The 17,187-nt window shown below is 39.6% G+C and overlaps 1 pseudogene; it reads right to left on the minus strand.

Moving 5' to 3' along the window:
- Positions 1-2,856: 2,856 nt before the first annotated feature.
- On the minus strand, positions 2,857-3,702 carry LOC118846779 (annotated as a pseudogene).
- Between the last annotated feature and the right edge of the window lie 13,485 nt (positions 3,703-17,187).

Below are 17,187 nucleotides of genomic sequence, written 5' to 3' on the forward strand. Positions count from 1 at the left end.
TAGTATTTTCTTCAGTGGTCTTTTGGACCTCCTTTTCCATTTGGCTAATTCTGCCTTTCAAGGCATTCTTCTCCTCATTGACTTTTTGGAGCTCTTTTGCCATTTGAGTTAGTCTGTTTTTCAAGGTGTTGTTTTCTTCAGGATATTTTTCAGTATTTTTTGGGTCTCCTTTAGCAAGTCATTGACTTGTTTTTCATGGTTTTCTCGCATCCTTCTCATTTCTCTTCCCAATTTTTCCTCTACTTCTCTAACTCGCTTTTCCAACTCCTTTTTGAGCTCTTCCATGGCCTGGGACCAGTTCATGTTTTTCTTGGAGGCTTTTGTTGTAGGCTCTATGACTTTGTTGTCTTCTTTAGGCTGTATGTTTTGGTCTTCTTTGTCACCAAAGAAAGAATCCAAAGTCTGAGACTGAATCTGGGTGTGCTTTCGCTGCCTGGCCATATTCCCAACCGACTAACTTGACCCTTGAGTTTTTCAGTGGGGTATGACTGCTTGTAGACTAACGAGTTCTATGTTCCACATTTGGGGGGGAGGTGCCAGCTCTGTCACACCCGAACTACTCCTTCCCCAAGAACCCCCACTCCGGACTGGGCTTAGATCTTCAGCAGGCTGTTGCACTCCTGCTCTGATCTGCCACTTAATTCCTCCCACCAGGTGGGCCTGGGGCCAGAAGCAGCAGCAACCATAGCAACCACCTCCACTGCCCCCTGGGCTGGAAGCCGAACCACGAACTCCTTCCACTCCTGCAGCTTTTCCCACTAACCTTCTTCGCAGTCTTTGGTGTTTGTGGGTTGAGAAGACCGGCAACTGCTGTAGCTCACCGACACAGGGCACCAGGGCCCGCTCCGCCCGGCTCCTGGTCTGGTTGATCCACTCCGCTCAGGCTGGGCTCTGCTCCACTCCGTTCCCAGCTCCCAGCTCCCAGCTCCGTGTGGGATAGACCTCACCCAGAGACCATCCAGGCTGTCCTGGGCTGGAGCCCTGCTTCCCTCTGCTGTTTTGTGGGTTCTGCCGTTCTAGAATTGGTTCAGAGTCATTTTTTTATAGATTTTTGGAGGGACTCGGCAGGGAGCTCAAGCTGGTCCCTGCTTTCCAGCTGCCATCTTGGCTCCGCCCCCAATATTTCCTATTCTGAAGTATTCAGGAACAAATTGGATGAACACTGGTCAGGTAAAATTATGGTAGGGAACCAATTTTGGGAATGGATTGGACTAGAGTGACTATGAGGTCCCTCCTAACATAAAAATCTTTGATTCTGTCATATAAATAGATAAATACATGTCTTCCATATGTGTATGTATACATATCTATCAGATATCACATACATATATAATAGGCTATACAGATCTATATGTATATATTATATATATATAATATACATATACAAACATGTGCATGCACACACATACATACACATACAGCTAATTTACCATAGTATAGTATCACATGGGTAGATTGAGGGATAACACCAAAAGTGATATAAGTAAGCATCTCAGAGGTACTATTCTGATGACTCATAGATATTTGTCATATTTGTGGGTTTTTTTACTGGCTTTACAGACAATAAATAATTATGTGCGTACTAAATACAAATTTATCCTTCTGATAAGTTATGGGGTTGGCAGGAAGACTTCTCTATGTCAACCATATTATCAGTAAGGATGAAACAGTGTCCAAAAAATATAATATAGGACCCAAAAAAAGGATATAAAAAGAAAAGACTCTAAGAGGACAAAGAGAGATCAAAGCCATGAATATGAGGGTCACAAGGTTAAAAACTAGAAGAATGCCACATGAATGAGAAAGGAAAGCATAAAGACTGTATTTTCTGTGTTTTCAGAGCCAGCAGTTCAAACAAATATTAAAGTAGGGTTCTACCCCCCAATTAATTACAAAAGCACTAGGCATTTTATTGAATCAATCAATTGATCAAAAGTAGAAACTAGATATGAATCAGTTACTTATTAATTCAAGAAGAATGAAGTGCTTTAATCATTGAATAAAGACAGATGATGCCGCAAAAATCATCTTGTGATTAGTTGATATAATAATACATAACAGTCATAATGGACTCACTGTTGTTCCTCACATACATTTCATCTTCACACTTACACACATATGTCATGTATTTTCCTCCATGCATTTTCACTGTCTCTCCTTCATAAATGGAATATTCTCTCGTTTTTTTTCTATGCCCTGGATTCCCTGACTTCCTTCAGATCTCAGCTAAAGTCTCACATTCTATAAGGTGCTTTTCCTAGTCCTCCTTAAACTTAGTGTCTCCTCTCTGAGATTTCCCTCCAATTTAGAAAAAAATATTTCCTTTTTGAACATAGTTGTTTACATATTTTCTCCCCATTAGATTGGTAGCCCCTTGAAAGCAGAAACTGCTTTTCTTTTCTTTTAGTTCTTTATTTTCTTTCTTTTTATCCCCTGTACTTAGTACAGCGCTTTGCATGTAATAGGTACTTAAATATCTGTTGACTATAATTCATGGTGCAGATAAATCCAATTTACTAACATGTAAGCTTTTTTAGGTATCATGGTACACTAATAATGTTTACATTCATCAATTCATGCAATTAAACTTTATGGACTATTCAGCAATACAAACATCATTTTCTCTAGAAGTAAATCAACAAATTGATTCTTTTTTTTTTTTTTTTTCTGGAGAGATCCAAGGTTTTATTTCTCGGCATTCTGTGGTAGTGTACAAAAGCCAGCAGAGGAAGGAAATAAAGGGTTAGGGAACATAATTTACGCCTGGCAGTATTTTCTCCATGATAGCTTCTAGATAACATTCTCTTGGAAGGAAGGGTTCTGGGTGTCCCCCACGGCTGGCAGCCTCAGGCCTCCCTACGGACACTTGACAAACCCTTTCAGATCTTCCAGAAAGTTGATGTACTCCTGGTGCTCTAGGGCGGTGCTGAGCTCGATCAGTTCATCTGCAAACGTGTTGTCCACCCCTCGGTCAGCCAGGAAGTCCATCAAGTGGTCATACAGGGCCCAGTCCCCCGAATCTGTGTTGAGTGTGTAGTTTGTATCCTTCCAGTCGGATTCAGTAGCGGTCTGAAAGCTGATTTCCCGGATGGAGAAGATGTCACTCTCATCCTCTTCTTCCTGTCCAACCTCAACCTCTGGATAGTGGCAGTCCAGCACAAGGGCCTTCTTGGTATCGTCCTTCACAACCTCCACCACAAAGTTCGGGGTTGATGTAAGTTCAGGCTCTTGCTGTTCTTGGGTTTTCTGCCCCTCTGGTGGCTCGTCATCAAATGTGGGTGGGATACTGTTGTTAATATTGAATGTGACTGTGATCCTCTCACCAGCTAATCTCCGGACTAAATTGGCTTCTGTCCCTTGCACACCCAGTTCCCAATTCCCAGACATCTTGGGGAGGGATTTGTATTTCTGGATTTTCCTCTCCTCTTTAATTTCATCTGTCAAGAATTCAGCAAAGGCCTTGTCCCCCTCGGTGTGGAGTCACCCGCACGTGCACGAGCATAGACCAGGCGCGCTCCGGAGCGGCTGGAGGCGGGGGCGCGCGGGCCCCGGCCCGCTGGCGATTCCTCCTCCCAGGAAGCCTCCGAAGGCGCGGGTGGCGGCGGCCACCGCGGGGCGCAGCGTCGGGAGGGCTGTGGGGCGCAGGGCCCGGGCTGCAGGGCGCAGCAGCAGAGGCAGCAGCAACGGAGCCATGACCGAAACACGCGGATGAGGGTGGTAGCGACAGCAGACAGCGGAAAGACAGCAAAAAGCGCAGAGCACGCCTGAATATCCCCCAACAAATTGATTCTTACAGGTCCCAAAAAGCTTTGTACCAGTGGTCAAAACAAGATTTCTTTTCTTCCAAGCTAGAAGCCATATGTCTCTCTTTAACTTTACATTTTTATTATATCTTTGTCAATTAATACTATTCTCAAGTGAACATGTGATGCTGAAAATTCCAAGAGCAGGGAAAGCAGGAGTCTGTCTTGGTTGTCATTTGGGAATATACCGATGCCTGGGAACTGTAATGGATTTTTATAGTTCTGGCTAAGCACATTTATAACATACATTTAAGTTCTGATTAGTGACTGATTTCCTAAGCATACTAAGACAGGAAATAATCAAAACTAATGCCATTAGAAACTGTTCATTAGTTGTTTAACATATTTGGGTGACACAGAGACATCGTTAGTAGGTTGTTTTTACAAACTTTGGAGACCCACATCATTGCTAAACTATACCATCAAGGGCTTATTGTATTACAGAAAAAATCGTATTTAACAGCTACTTAGTCACAAAATGAAGGCTTAGAAAAAATGGAGTTGTTCACTCTAAGTTAACATACTTATTCCTACATAAATTTGTTGACCATCTGGTGAACCAGGTGATGGACTAGCCTAAAACTGACAGGCTCCAAATTCAAGCCCTATAATAGAATTGCTCTCTGTGATGGGGAAATGGGGTGAAGAGTCTCTGTCTCTATTTCTCTACGGGCGCGCACGCACGCACACACACACACACACACTCTCCCTAATTTCTCTCTATTATGTCACACAAAGTAAAGGACCAATAAGAAACAAGGCAGAGAACCAAATGTTGCAATGCATAAGAAAAACAAATAGTCGCCAGGGAAAGTAGAGGATAAAAATATATTATTTCATATCTTGCCTTGGTGTACATGAACATTGGGGCTGATTTCCTAAGAAATTCAAAGGGAATTATTGGCAACTCTTTCACGTCCCGCCATGCTGGCTGTTAGTGCATCCTAGCCTCTGACAATGCATCCATTAGAAAGCATAGAATGATACATTGAGAACAAATATCAACAAATATACTGATGTATACAGGGAGTTAGCAATCTGATAGAGGAAGCAGCGTTAGGGAGTGTGACTCCTTGTACCAGAGAAGAATGTTGACTATAGATTTAAAAAAGGGGAGGAGGTAGCTAGGTGGTGTGGTGAGTAGATCACTGGCCCTGGAGTCAGGAGGACCTGAGTTCAAATTCAATCTCAGACACTTGACACAGTTACTAGCTGTGTGACCTTGGGCAAGTCATTTAACCCCAACTGCCCTGCCTTCCCCCCTCTAAAAAACTTTCTGTAAGCAGGTGTTTTGGGTTTACCCTTTGGCCACATCTGTTTTCTATATTTCTGTCTCCTTACCATTTTATTATAAACTTAAGTTCACTCTCTACTTGGTCTCTTTAAGTAATTTTGATAGAAGGTGCCCCTAGGGTTTTTTGGGAGAAATATTTTATATAATTTTTCTTACTATACTATCTTAGCAAATATTATTTTAAAAAAAAACTATTTGCTTTCAGGATAATTGGTGGTAAAAGAAAGGACACTAGTAAGTGCTCACAAGACAAACAATTAGAAACCCAAATCCAGTAATTAGCTGAACCCATGATTGGGGAGGAGGTAGTCCAATGGGTTGGTACAAAAATATATAATATTTCAGCATAGATTGGAAAATACTGAATTAAGTCTAGCCTGGAACAATTTTTAAGAAATTTAGTATGGTAAAGTAACAAGAGAACTAGATTTGGATTTATAAACATAAAATTGAGTACTGGCCTTGCTTCTTACTAACTATGGGAATTTGGGCAAATCCTTAATACTCTCTGGGCTTCAAGTGCCTCATTTGTAAAATTGGAGGGGTTATATTAGATCATTTTTGAGGTCCCTCACAAAAATAAATTCAATGATATTTCCAACTTAGGGGGTCTAGATTTTTCTCCAAAGGAAGAAATATCTTCGGGGGGCGGAGCCAAGATGGCAGCTGGTAAGCACGGACTAGAGTGAGCTCCGTACCCGAGTCCCTCCAAAAACCTATAAAAATGGCTCTGAACCAATTCTAGAACGGCAGAACCCACAGAACAGCAGAGGGAAGCAGGGCTCCAGCCCAGGACAGCCTGGATGGTCTCTGGGTGAGGTCTATTCCACACGGAGCTGGGAGCTGGGGGCTGGGAACGGAGTGGAGCAGAGCCCAGCCTGAGCGGCGTGGACCATCCAGACCAGAAGCCGGGCGGAGGAGGCCCTAGCGCCCTGAATATGTGAGCTGCGGCAGTTACCAGACCCCTCGACCCACAAACACCAAAGACTGCGGAGAAGGTTAGTGGGAAAAGCTGCGGGAGTGGAAGGAGTTCGCAGTTCGGCTTCCAGCCCCGAGGGCAGCGGAGGTGGGGCAGCTACAGCTGTTGTTACTTCCGGCTCCAGGCCCACCTGGTGGGAGGAATTAAGTGGCGGATCAGAGCAGGAGTGCAACAGCCTGCTGAAGATCTAAGCCCAGTCTGGACTGGGGGTCCTTGGGGAAGGAGGAGTGCGGCTCTGACAGAGCTGGCACCTCCCCCCCAAACGTAGAACATAGAACTCGTTAGTCTACAAGCAGTCATAACCCACTGAAAAAACTCAAGGGTCAAGTTAGTTGGTTGGGAATATGGCCAGGCAGCGAAAACGTGCCCAGATTCAGTCTCAGACTTTGGATTCTTTCTTTGGTGACAAAGAAGACCAAAACATACAGCCTAAAGAAGACAACAAAGTCATAGAGCCTACCACAAAAGCCTCCAAGAAAAACATGAACTGGCCCCAGGCCATAGAAGAACTCAAAAAGGATTTGGAAAAGCAAGTTAGAGAAGTAGAGGAAAAATTGGGAAGAGAAATGGGAAGGATGCGAGAAAACCATGAAAAACAAGTCAATGACTTGCTAAAGGAGACCCAAAAAAATACTGAAAAATACACTGAAGAAAACAACACCTTAAAAAACAGACTAACTCAAATGGCAAAAGAGCTCCAAAAAGCCAATGAGGAGAAGAATGCCTTGAAAGGCAGAATTAGCCAAATGGAAAAGGAGGTCCAAAAGACCACTGAAGAAAATACTACTTTAAAAATTAGATTGGAGCAAGTGGAAGCTAGTGACTTGATGAGAAATCAGGATATTATAAACAGAACCAGAGGAATGAAAAATGGAAGACAATGTGAAATATCTCCTTGGAAAAACCACTGACCTGGAAAATAGATCCAGGAGAGATAATTTAAAAATTATTGGACTACCTGAAAGCCATGATCAAAAAAAGATCCTAGATACCATCTTTCAGGAAGAAATATCTTCTATTCTATGGAAAGATATGTGGATTCATGGATGGTAAAAAGAGGTAAGGCATGAGTTACTGTCCAAGGAAGGGGATGTATGATTGTGGTTGAGAATTCCCTCATGGGAGATATAAAGTCAACTATATGTATATCAACATGATATGAATAATATATATATTTACTCCTGTCCATAGCCATGTTTTCATGATGTAACAGAGACATTCCTGAACATTCCCCAGCAGAGCACCGCGACACATTACTGGTCATGCACATAGAATGGAGAGATTGTGTGATACAATGGTACCTATGAAACATTAAAAGATCAAAAGAAAGCCCTCATATGATCAAACACAGATAAGAGTTACATAGCATGAGAAAGCATGAAGAAGTTACATTTTGCATCAATGAAAATAGTATCCAAATTGATAAATTCATGGCTTAAGAAATGTAGGAAATACAACTCTGATTGATGGAAAGAGCACAAATTATAAATTTCAAAATTGTAATTCATAACACCATCACATCAAACTCACTGTCTATTCACTGCTAAAAGGAATCAGTAAGAGATAAGAGCATTAAACAAGATCAACAATAACATATGCCTTTATGTGGTGAGATTTAGTCCATATTATTTCATACTTGATTTTACACAGTAAATCAAAATATGCAATTAAATGTCTACTAGTCTACTTGTGAAAAGTCTGCCAATAAGTAACAATTGATACAACAGATTCCAGAAGGGAGAGATTGGAGGGAGGGAGACCATAAAGTATGTATTTTCAGTGATGCAGCCATGAGATGATATGATCTTCAAATAGTGGGATTGTAAAAATGGAAAGGAATTCATATTTAGGCTAAGTCTATGACACTTCTCCTTACTCAAGGTATTTCTTCTCTGAGACATGGCTAGAAAGCTTCCCCCACTCTGCCAATATGTTTTGATTGTAAACAAGTCCCACACAGTGTAACTAAATCCCTCAAACAATTTGGAAAGACTTCCTGTCATATCTAGTTATAATCTGATTGGTTCAATCTGAATGTGTTCTAACCTAACAATGATATCATGTCATAATATCTTGTCAGTTCTTTTAAATGGAGAGGGGTGATTTGATTGATTGACTGCTAATCTTTACAAAAGATAATCTATGAATCAATCAACATGTAACATATAAGTATTTTGCTTGATACTGTCTGAAGACCCACAGAAATACTCAAGTGGGTTTGCAATCTTGTCATTTAAAAGCTTTCTATAATAAGGAAGATCAGAAGTGATATTTGCATAACCATTTTGTCTGTGTTCCTCCAAAAAACAAACAAACAAACCAGGGGATTCATCCAATGTGCTGAAGGTGTTCCTTTCTTTGTTCTGACATCTCAACAGTATCCATGTAACATTCTGACTGCTCATCTATCTCAACTTCCAATCATACCACATCTTGATGGCATATTTTCTTTTAATTCTTCTTTGAAAGTTCTAATTGGTTGTATGCTGCATTCTACTCATGTCTGCCATGTACTCTTTTTATTTTAAATTTATTTATTCATTGAAAAAAATTTTCATAATATAGTAAAATTAAAGATGATTGCACATGAAACTGCAAATTAATATGTACAACTTGCTATTCCTTTTAAATACACAACAAAGTTATGTAAATTTCCTTTTCCCTCTGCCTTTTTTTACTCCCTAACCCCTACCTCAGAGATGGCTACCATTAGAAACAAACAGGTACACACACACACACACACACACACACACACACACGCAAAATTATTCTATATATACTTCCATTTATCAGTTCTTTCTCTGGATGCAGATAGTCTTTTTATATGTTCTTTATAGTTAATTTGTGTATTTATAATAGTCAAAATGACTTATTTACTCAAAGTCATTCTTAAAATAATATTGATGTTACTATATACAATGTTCTCTTGGTTCTGCTCAATTCACTCTTCATTGTTTTGTGTAAGTCTTTCCATGTTTTTTTTTTTTCTTTTGCATGTTCTTTCTTTTTTTTTTTTTTTAATTTATTTTTAGTTTACCACACACGGTTCTACATAGTTTTGAGTTCCAGTTTTTCTCCCCTCCCTCCCCCCTCCCTCCCCAAGACGGCATGAAGTCTCATATAACTGTCATGTATAACTTCGCATTGAATTAATTATGCTCTATTCAAGTCGTGGAGAAGAATTTTGACCAATGGAATGAATCATGAGAAAGAAGAAACAGAACCAAAAAAAAAAAAACAAAAAAAAACCCAAAACAAAAACCAAAAGATAAGCAGAAAAGGCGAGCATGTAGTAGTGTGCCTCAGTCTGTATTCAAACTTCGCAGTTCTTTCTCTGAATGAAGATAGCATTCTCCATCGTGAGTCCCCTGGAGTTGTCCTTGCCCCTTTAGGTTGCTGAGAGAAGCGCAGTATGTCAGGGTTGGTCCTCCCGGAATCCACATATCTGTGGCTGTGCACAACGTTCTCCTGGCTCTGCTCCGCTCACTCAGCATTATGTCGTGTAGGTTTTTCCAGGTTGTTATGAAGTCTGCATCATCCCCATTTCTTATGGCACAATAGTATTCCATCACCTTCATATACCACAGCTTGTTCAGCCATTCCCCAATTGATGGGCATCCCTTTGCTTTCCAATTCTTGGCTACCACAAAGAGAGCTGCTATAAATATTCTTGTACATATGGGTCCTTTTCCCGCTTGCGTGATTTCTTTGGGATACAACCCTAGAAGTGGTATTACTGGGTCAAAGGGTATGAACATTTCTATAGCCCTTTGGGCATAGTTCCACACCGCCCTCCAAAATGGCTGGATCAGCTCGCAACTCCACCAGCAATGCAACAATGTTCCAATTTCCCCACATCCTTTCCAGCATTTATCATTCTCCTGATTTGTTATTTTAGCCAATCTGACAGGAGAGATGTGGTATCTAAGAGTTGTTTTGATTTGCATTTCTCTAATCAGCAGCGATCCAGAGCATTTTTCCATATGCCTGTAGATAGCTTTAATTTCTTCCTCTGAAAACTGCCTGTTCATATCCTTTGACCATTTCTCAATTGGGGAATGGCTTGTATTTCTATATATTTGGCTTAGCTCCCTGTATATTTTAGAAATGAGGCCTTTATCAGAGATACTAGTTGCAAAGATTTTCTCCCAATTTTCTGCTTCCCTCCTAATTCTTGTTGCATTGGCTTTTTTTGTACAAAAACATTTCAATTTGACATAATCAAAATTATCCACTTTGCATTTTGTAATGCTCTCTATCTCTTGTTGGGTCATGAATTCTTTACTTTTCCACAAATCTGATAAGTAAACTATTCCTTGCTTTCCCAGATTACTTAGAGTATCAACTTTTACTCCTAAATCATGAACCCATTTTGACTTTATTTTGGTATATGGTGTAAGATATTGGTCTATGCCCAGTTTTTGCCCTACCATTTTCCAATTTTCCCAACAGTTTTTGTGAAATAGTGAATTATTAGCCCAGAAACTGGCTTCTTTGGGTTTATCAAAGAGTAGATTGCTAAACTTGTTGATTTCACCTACTTGTGTACCTATCCTATACCACTGATCCACACCCCTGTTTCTTAACCAGTACCAGGCAGTTTTGATGACTGCTGCTGTGTAGTACAGTTTAATATCTGGTGTGGCTAAACCACCATCCCTAGCATGTCTTTTCATTAATATCCTAGATACTCTAGACCTCTTGTTTTTCCAAATGAATTTTGTTATTATTTTGTCCAGCTCAGTAAAAAAAAATTTGGTAGTTCGATTGGTATGGCACTGAATAGATAGATTAATTTAGGTAGAATTGTCATTTTTATTATATTAGCTCGGCCTAACCATGAGCAACTGATATTTCTCCATTTATTTAGATCTGATTTTATTCGCGTGAAAAGTGTTTCATAGTTATGTTCATATAGGCCCTGGGTTTGTCTTGGCAAATAGACTCCCAAATATTTTATAGTGCCTTCAGTAACTTTGAATGGAATTTCTCTTTCTATCTCTTGCTGTTGGGCTTTGTCAGTAATGTATAGGAATGCTGAGGATTTATGTGGGTTTATTTTATATCCTGCAACTTTGCTAAAGTTGTTTATTATTTCAAGTAGTTTTTTACTTGATTCTCTAGGATTCTCTAGATAAATCATCATATCATCTGCAAAAAGTGATAATTTAGTTTCTTCTTTTCCTATTCTAATTCCTTCAATTTCTTTTTCTTCTCTTATTGCTACAGCTAATGTTTCTAGAACCAAATTGAATAATAGGGGTGATAATGGACATCCTTGTTTCACCCCTGATCTTATTGGGAATGCATCTAGTTTATCCCCATTACAAATAATGCTTGTTGATGGTTTTAGGTAGATGCTATTTATAATTTTGAGGAAGGTTCCCCTTATTCCTATGCTTTCTAGTGTTTTAATAGGAATGGGTGTTGTACTTTGTCAAAGGCTTTTTCTGCGTCTATTGAGATGATCATATGGTTTTTGCTAGTTTTGTTGTTGATATGATCAATTATGCTAATAGTTTTCCTAATATTGAACCAGCCTTGCATTCCTGGAATAAATCCTACCTGGTCATGGTGTATTATTCTCGTAATGAGTTGCTGCAATCTTTTGCTAATATTTTATTTAAAATTTTTGCATCAATATTCATTAGAGAAATTGGTCTATAATTTTCTTTCTCTGTTTTAACTCTACCTGGTTTAGGTATTAGTACCATATTTGTGTCATAAAAAGAATTTGGTAGGACTCCTTCTTCCCCTACTTTCCCAAATAGTCTGCAAGTATTGGAATTAGTTGTTCTTTAAATGTTTGATAGAATTCACATGTAAAACCATCTGGCCCTGGAGATTTTTTCCTAGGGAGTTCGTTGATGGCCTGCTCAATTTCTTTTTCTGATATGGGGTCATTAAGAAATTTCACTTCCTTCTCTGTTAGTCTGGGCAGTTTATGTTTTTGTAGATATTCATCCATATCTCTAAGGTTGTCAAATTTATGGGCATACAGTTGGGCAAAATAATTCCTAATTATTGTTTTGATTTCCTCTTCATTAGAGGTGACCTCACCTTTTTCATTTTTTATACTGGTAATTTGATTTTCTTCTTTCTTTTTTTTAATCAAATTGGCCAAAGGTTTGTCAATTTTATTGGTTTTTTCATAAAACCAGCTCTTTGTTTTATTTATTAATTCAATAGTTTTCTTGGTTTCAATTTTATTAATCTCTCCTTTGATTTTCAGTATTTCTAATTTGGTATTTAATTGGGGGTTTTCAATTTGCTCTTTTTCTAGCTTTTTCAGCTGTATGCCCATATCATTGATCTCCTCTTTCCCTATTTTATTCATGTAGGCATTTAGAGATATAAAACTTCCCCTAAGAACAGCTTTTGCTGCATCCCATAAGTTTTGGTATGTTGTTTCATTATTGTCATTCTCTTGAATGAAATTATTGATTGTTTCTCTGATTTGATCTTTGGCCCACTCACTCTTTAGAATTAAATTATTTAGTTTCCAATTAGTTTTTAGCTTATTTTTCCATGGTGCTTTATTAAAAATGATTCTTATTGCATCATGATCTGAAAAGGATGCATTGACTACTTCTGCTTTTCTGCACTGGATTGTGAGGTTTTTATGCCCAAGTACATGGTCAATTTTTGAGTATGTGCCATGTACTTTTGAGAAGAAAGTATATTCCTTTTTATCCCCATTCAGTTTTCTCCAGAGGTCTATCATATGTGCCTTTTCTAAAATTCTGTTTACCTCCTTAACTTTTTTCTTATTTATTTTGAGGTTAGATTTATCAAGTTCAGAAAGGGGGAGGTTGAGGTCTCCCAATATTATAGTTTTGCTGTCTATTTCTTCCTGTAACTCCCTTAACCTCTCCTCTAAGAATTTGTATGCCTTACCACTTGGTGCATATATGTTAAGCAATGATATTGCTTCATTGTTTATGGTGCCTTTTAGCAGGATATAATGTCCTTCCTTATCTCTTCTAATTAGATCTATCTTTACTTTTGCTTTGTCTGAGATTAGGATTGCTACACCTGCTTTTTTTACTTTAGCTGAGGCACAATATATTTTACTCCAGCCTTTTACCTTAACCCTATGTGTATCCCCCTGTTTCAGATGTGTTTCTTGTAAACAGCATATTGTAGGATTATGGTTTTTAATCCATTCTGCTATCTGCTTCTGTTTTGTGAGAATGTTCATCCCCTGCACGTTCAGGGTTATGATTTCTATCTGTGTCTTTTTCTCCATCCTAATTCCCCCTGTTTATGCTTTTATTTCTCCCTTTCCCCTTTTCCTCCCCAACAAAGTTTTGCTTTTGACCGCCGCTTTCCTCAGTTAACCCTCCCTCTTTATTCCCCTCCCTTATCTAACTGTTACCCACTTGCTACTTCTCCTCTTCCTTCTGCCCTCCCCCCTCCCTTTTTCCCCCCTTTCCCTCCCACTTCCCGTAGGACAAGTTAGATTTCTAAACTTATCAGAGTATGTTATTCCCTTCTTGAACTAGATCAGATGACAGTAAAGCTCAAATACTGCTCTTCTCCCTCCCTTCTTTCCCTCTAATATAATATGTTTTTTTGCCACTTCCTTTGGTGTAATTTACCCTTTTCTACAACCTTCTTACCACTTCCCTCATAGCCCTCCCTTTATATCTCTTATTTATATTTTATATCTTTACATCAGTTAATTTATACAGGCATTCACAACCTATGTATATCCCTTTCATTTGTCACAATAGTTGTACCATTCACAAGAATGACTTATATATGTATATGTATATATATATATATACATAAAAAACATACATAAGATGATATAATCCCACATAAAGATGTAAACAACCTAAGCTTATTGGTTAATGAAGTTTGTGGGGTTTTTCCCCCGGTTACCTTTTATGTCTCTCTTGAGGTTTGTATTTGGAGATCAAATTTTCCATTGAGTTCTGGCCTTTTCATCAGGAAGGTCTGGAATTCCCTTATTTCATTGAATGTCCATCGCCTTGCCTGGAAAATTATGCTTAGTTTTGCTGGGTAGTTGATCCTTGGTTGTAGTCCCAACTCCTTTGCCCTTCGGAATATCATATTCCAATTTCTCCTGTCTTTTAATGTGGAAGCTGAGAGATCCTGCGTGATCCTGACTGTAGTTCCACGATATTTGAATTGCTTCTTTTTGGCTGCTTGCAGTATTTTCTCCTTAAGTTTATAGCTCTGAAATTTGGCTATAATATTTCTTGGTGTTTTCAGTTTGGGATCTCTTTCAGGGGGTGATCGGTGAATTCTTTCAATGACTATTTTGCCCTCTGGTTCTAGGACCTCTGGGCAGTTGTCTTTGATAATTTCTTCGAAGATACTGTCAAGGCTCCTTTTTTCATCGTGGATTTCCGGTAGACCAATAACTCTCAAATTGTCTCTCCTGGATCTATTTTCCAGGTCAGTTGTTTGCCAATCAGATATTTCACATTTTTTTCTATTTTTTCATTCTTTACATTTTGTTTTATTACTTCTTGATGCCTCATAGATTCATTAGCTTCCACTTGCTCAAGTCTAATTTTAAATGAGTTAGTGTTTACATTTTGCTTTTGAGCCTCCATTTTCAATTGGTTGATTTCACCTCTCAGGGTGTCCTTTTCTCTCTCTAGATTCTGAATCTCCATAGCCATTTCGCCAATCTTATTCTTTAGGGACTTGATTTCGTCAGTGGATTTTTCTCCCTTTTTTCCATTTTTTCCATATTTTCTTTTAGCTCCCTAATTTGGTTTTTAAAATCCTCTTTTAGCTCCTCCAGCAGTGCTTTTTGGGCTGGAGACCAGATCATATTAGCTTTTGAGGTATCTGATGTATCTACCGTGTCATTGCTATCTTCTTCTAAGTCGATATTTTGATCCTGCCTGTCTCCATAAAAGAATCTATTGTCCTCGGTTTTTTTGTGTTCTTCTTCATGTTGGATTGCCTTTTGCTGGCGTTAGAACGAATTTCTATCTGTGAGTCTCAGGGCTTTCTGTCCCGGCTTTCTTATTCTGGGGGTTGTGAGTCTAAAATTATAACCTTCAGTTTCCTGAGGTGTGGGGGAGGGGTCTGGCTCCCTGGCGTCTCACTCCCTATGGGTGCTCTCCAGCACTTGCTTTTCAGCAATGGTCTCAGCTGTTTGTTGTTTGAGCTGATGACTGGCGCTTCCCCTGGGGGAGCAAGGTTACGTCTGGGCTCCTGGCTTGGCCCCCTGCCGACTCTTCCCCTCTGGGACTAATGAGCTTCTAGTATTTGTCCTGTGAAGCCCCGCTACTCTCTCCTCTGTTTCAGTTTTTTTTTTTTTTTTTTCCGAGGAATTCTCTGGGTGAGGGGGGGAGGGGTTAGAGCCGCTTACCTAGCCATTGAGTCTTCCGGAAGTTCAAGAGGCCGAGATCCTGGGTTTTGCAAGCGTCAGGACTGGGTGTTTTCGCGGCTGTTGGCGTTGCGCTGCCTCTCGTCGCTCCCAGAGACTGCCGTCCTGTGTTGGGAGGCCTGGGGATCTCTGCCGGTTTCGGGCGCCCAGCTTTCTCCCAGCCCGTCTCCCACGTGGATTTCCCGGCCGGCCGCTTCCGCCTTGGTCTGGAGCAGCCCCGCACCGAGCACTCTCCGCGCCTGCAGGTTCGTTCCTCTGGCCTTTCAGACTCTCCCGGCTCGGAAATTTGCCCCACGCAGACTGCTCGCGGTTTCTGACTCTCTCAAATCTGCTCAAATTCACTTTTTTATGGGAATCTGACAGACCTTGTGAGAGAGCTCCGGTAAGAGGCTGCCTTCATGCGGCCATCTTGGCTCCGCCCCCTTGCATGTTCTTTCTAAGGTCATTGAGCGCATCATTTCTTATAGCACAGTAGTATTCCACCAAAAATCGTATACCACAAATTCTTCAGCATCCCTCAATTGATGGGCATGCCTGCAACTTCCAGTTCTTTATCAACCCAAAGAGAACTGCTATAAACATTTAAGAACATATAGGTTCTTTTCCTTTTTCCTTAATTATCTATACTCATTCTTGCCATTCACTTTTCCATTTGTCTTCTATGCAATGGGCTCAAGTAGAAGATAGTACTTGAGGAGAATTTTAAAATAAATAATGCATTTTATAAGGTGGAAGTTGGGGGTGTGGGAATGAATGCATTTCAGGGATGAGGGATTGCCACTGCAAAGGTAAGGTCATTGAAGGTAGAATTTCATGCATGAGAAATACAAAGAATCCAGTGACTGGAACTCAGTAGAGAGATTGGCATTCAATATATAAATCTTGGAGTTATTTCCAGGGACTATCATTAAAACCAGAGTGAATAAGGAGTGGGACAGGTCACCAGGACATGACACTATGATGTCGAGAGCTGTGCAGTATTCCACCAAACTTAAGGGAAACAGTGCTGCATCCAGCTGGGGCTAGTTCTGATGACCCAAATTGCAGTTGGGGCAGAGAGAGAGGCTGTTGAAGTGTGAAATTTCCCATTAATGAAGGAGGCTGAGACACTTTGAGATCGAGTCCAAAGGAAAACACAGTCAAAAGTGGGGAGTCAAGAAGTGAGTTGTAAGGAAACAAGGTGGGGTAGGAGAGACTTAACCAAATAAAGTTTTTAGACCTTGAACATGAACAGACAAATAAATGGGGAAAAAAAAAAAAAAACAAAAGCACATATGATCTCCATAACTAGTAAACAAGTTAAGGCAATGTTGTTTTTGTTTCTTTTATTCTTGACTACTACAAAGTACTGGTACAAGTATTTTGGCATTATTTAGGGTCATTCTTTTTATTGTGTATGGGGAATACAACTTGCACCAGTGAGTCTTCAAAGTTAGAAACTTTGGATATTTTAGTCAATTTGCATAATTCCAAATTCCTTTCCAGAAAGGCTGGACCAAGTCACAGTTTTCCCAAAAAAATGCATTTAGTGCATCCGTTTGTCCATAATCCCTTGTCTTTTCATCTTTTACTATTCCCATCTTTGGTCATTATGATCAATCTGCTAAGTATGAAGTAAAACCCATGAATTGTTTTGATTTAGATTTATATTTTAGATAAATTCATATTGACATTTTAGATCAATCTACATATAGTTCTTAAAGATTTGAAATTATTCTTTTGAGAACTCTTTGTT

Source organism: Trichosurus vulpecula, chromosome 4 (genome assembly GCF_011100635.1).
Source record: "Trichosurus vulpecula isolate mTriVul1 chromosome 4, mTriVul1.pri, whole genome shotgun sequence".
NCBI classification, from domain to species: domain Eukaryota; kingdom Metazoa; phylum Chordata; class Mammalia; order Diprotodontia; family Phalangeridae; genus Trichosurus; species Trichosurus vulpecula.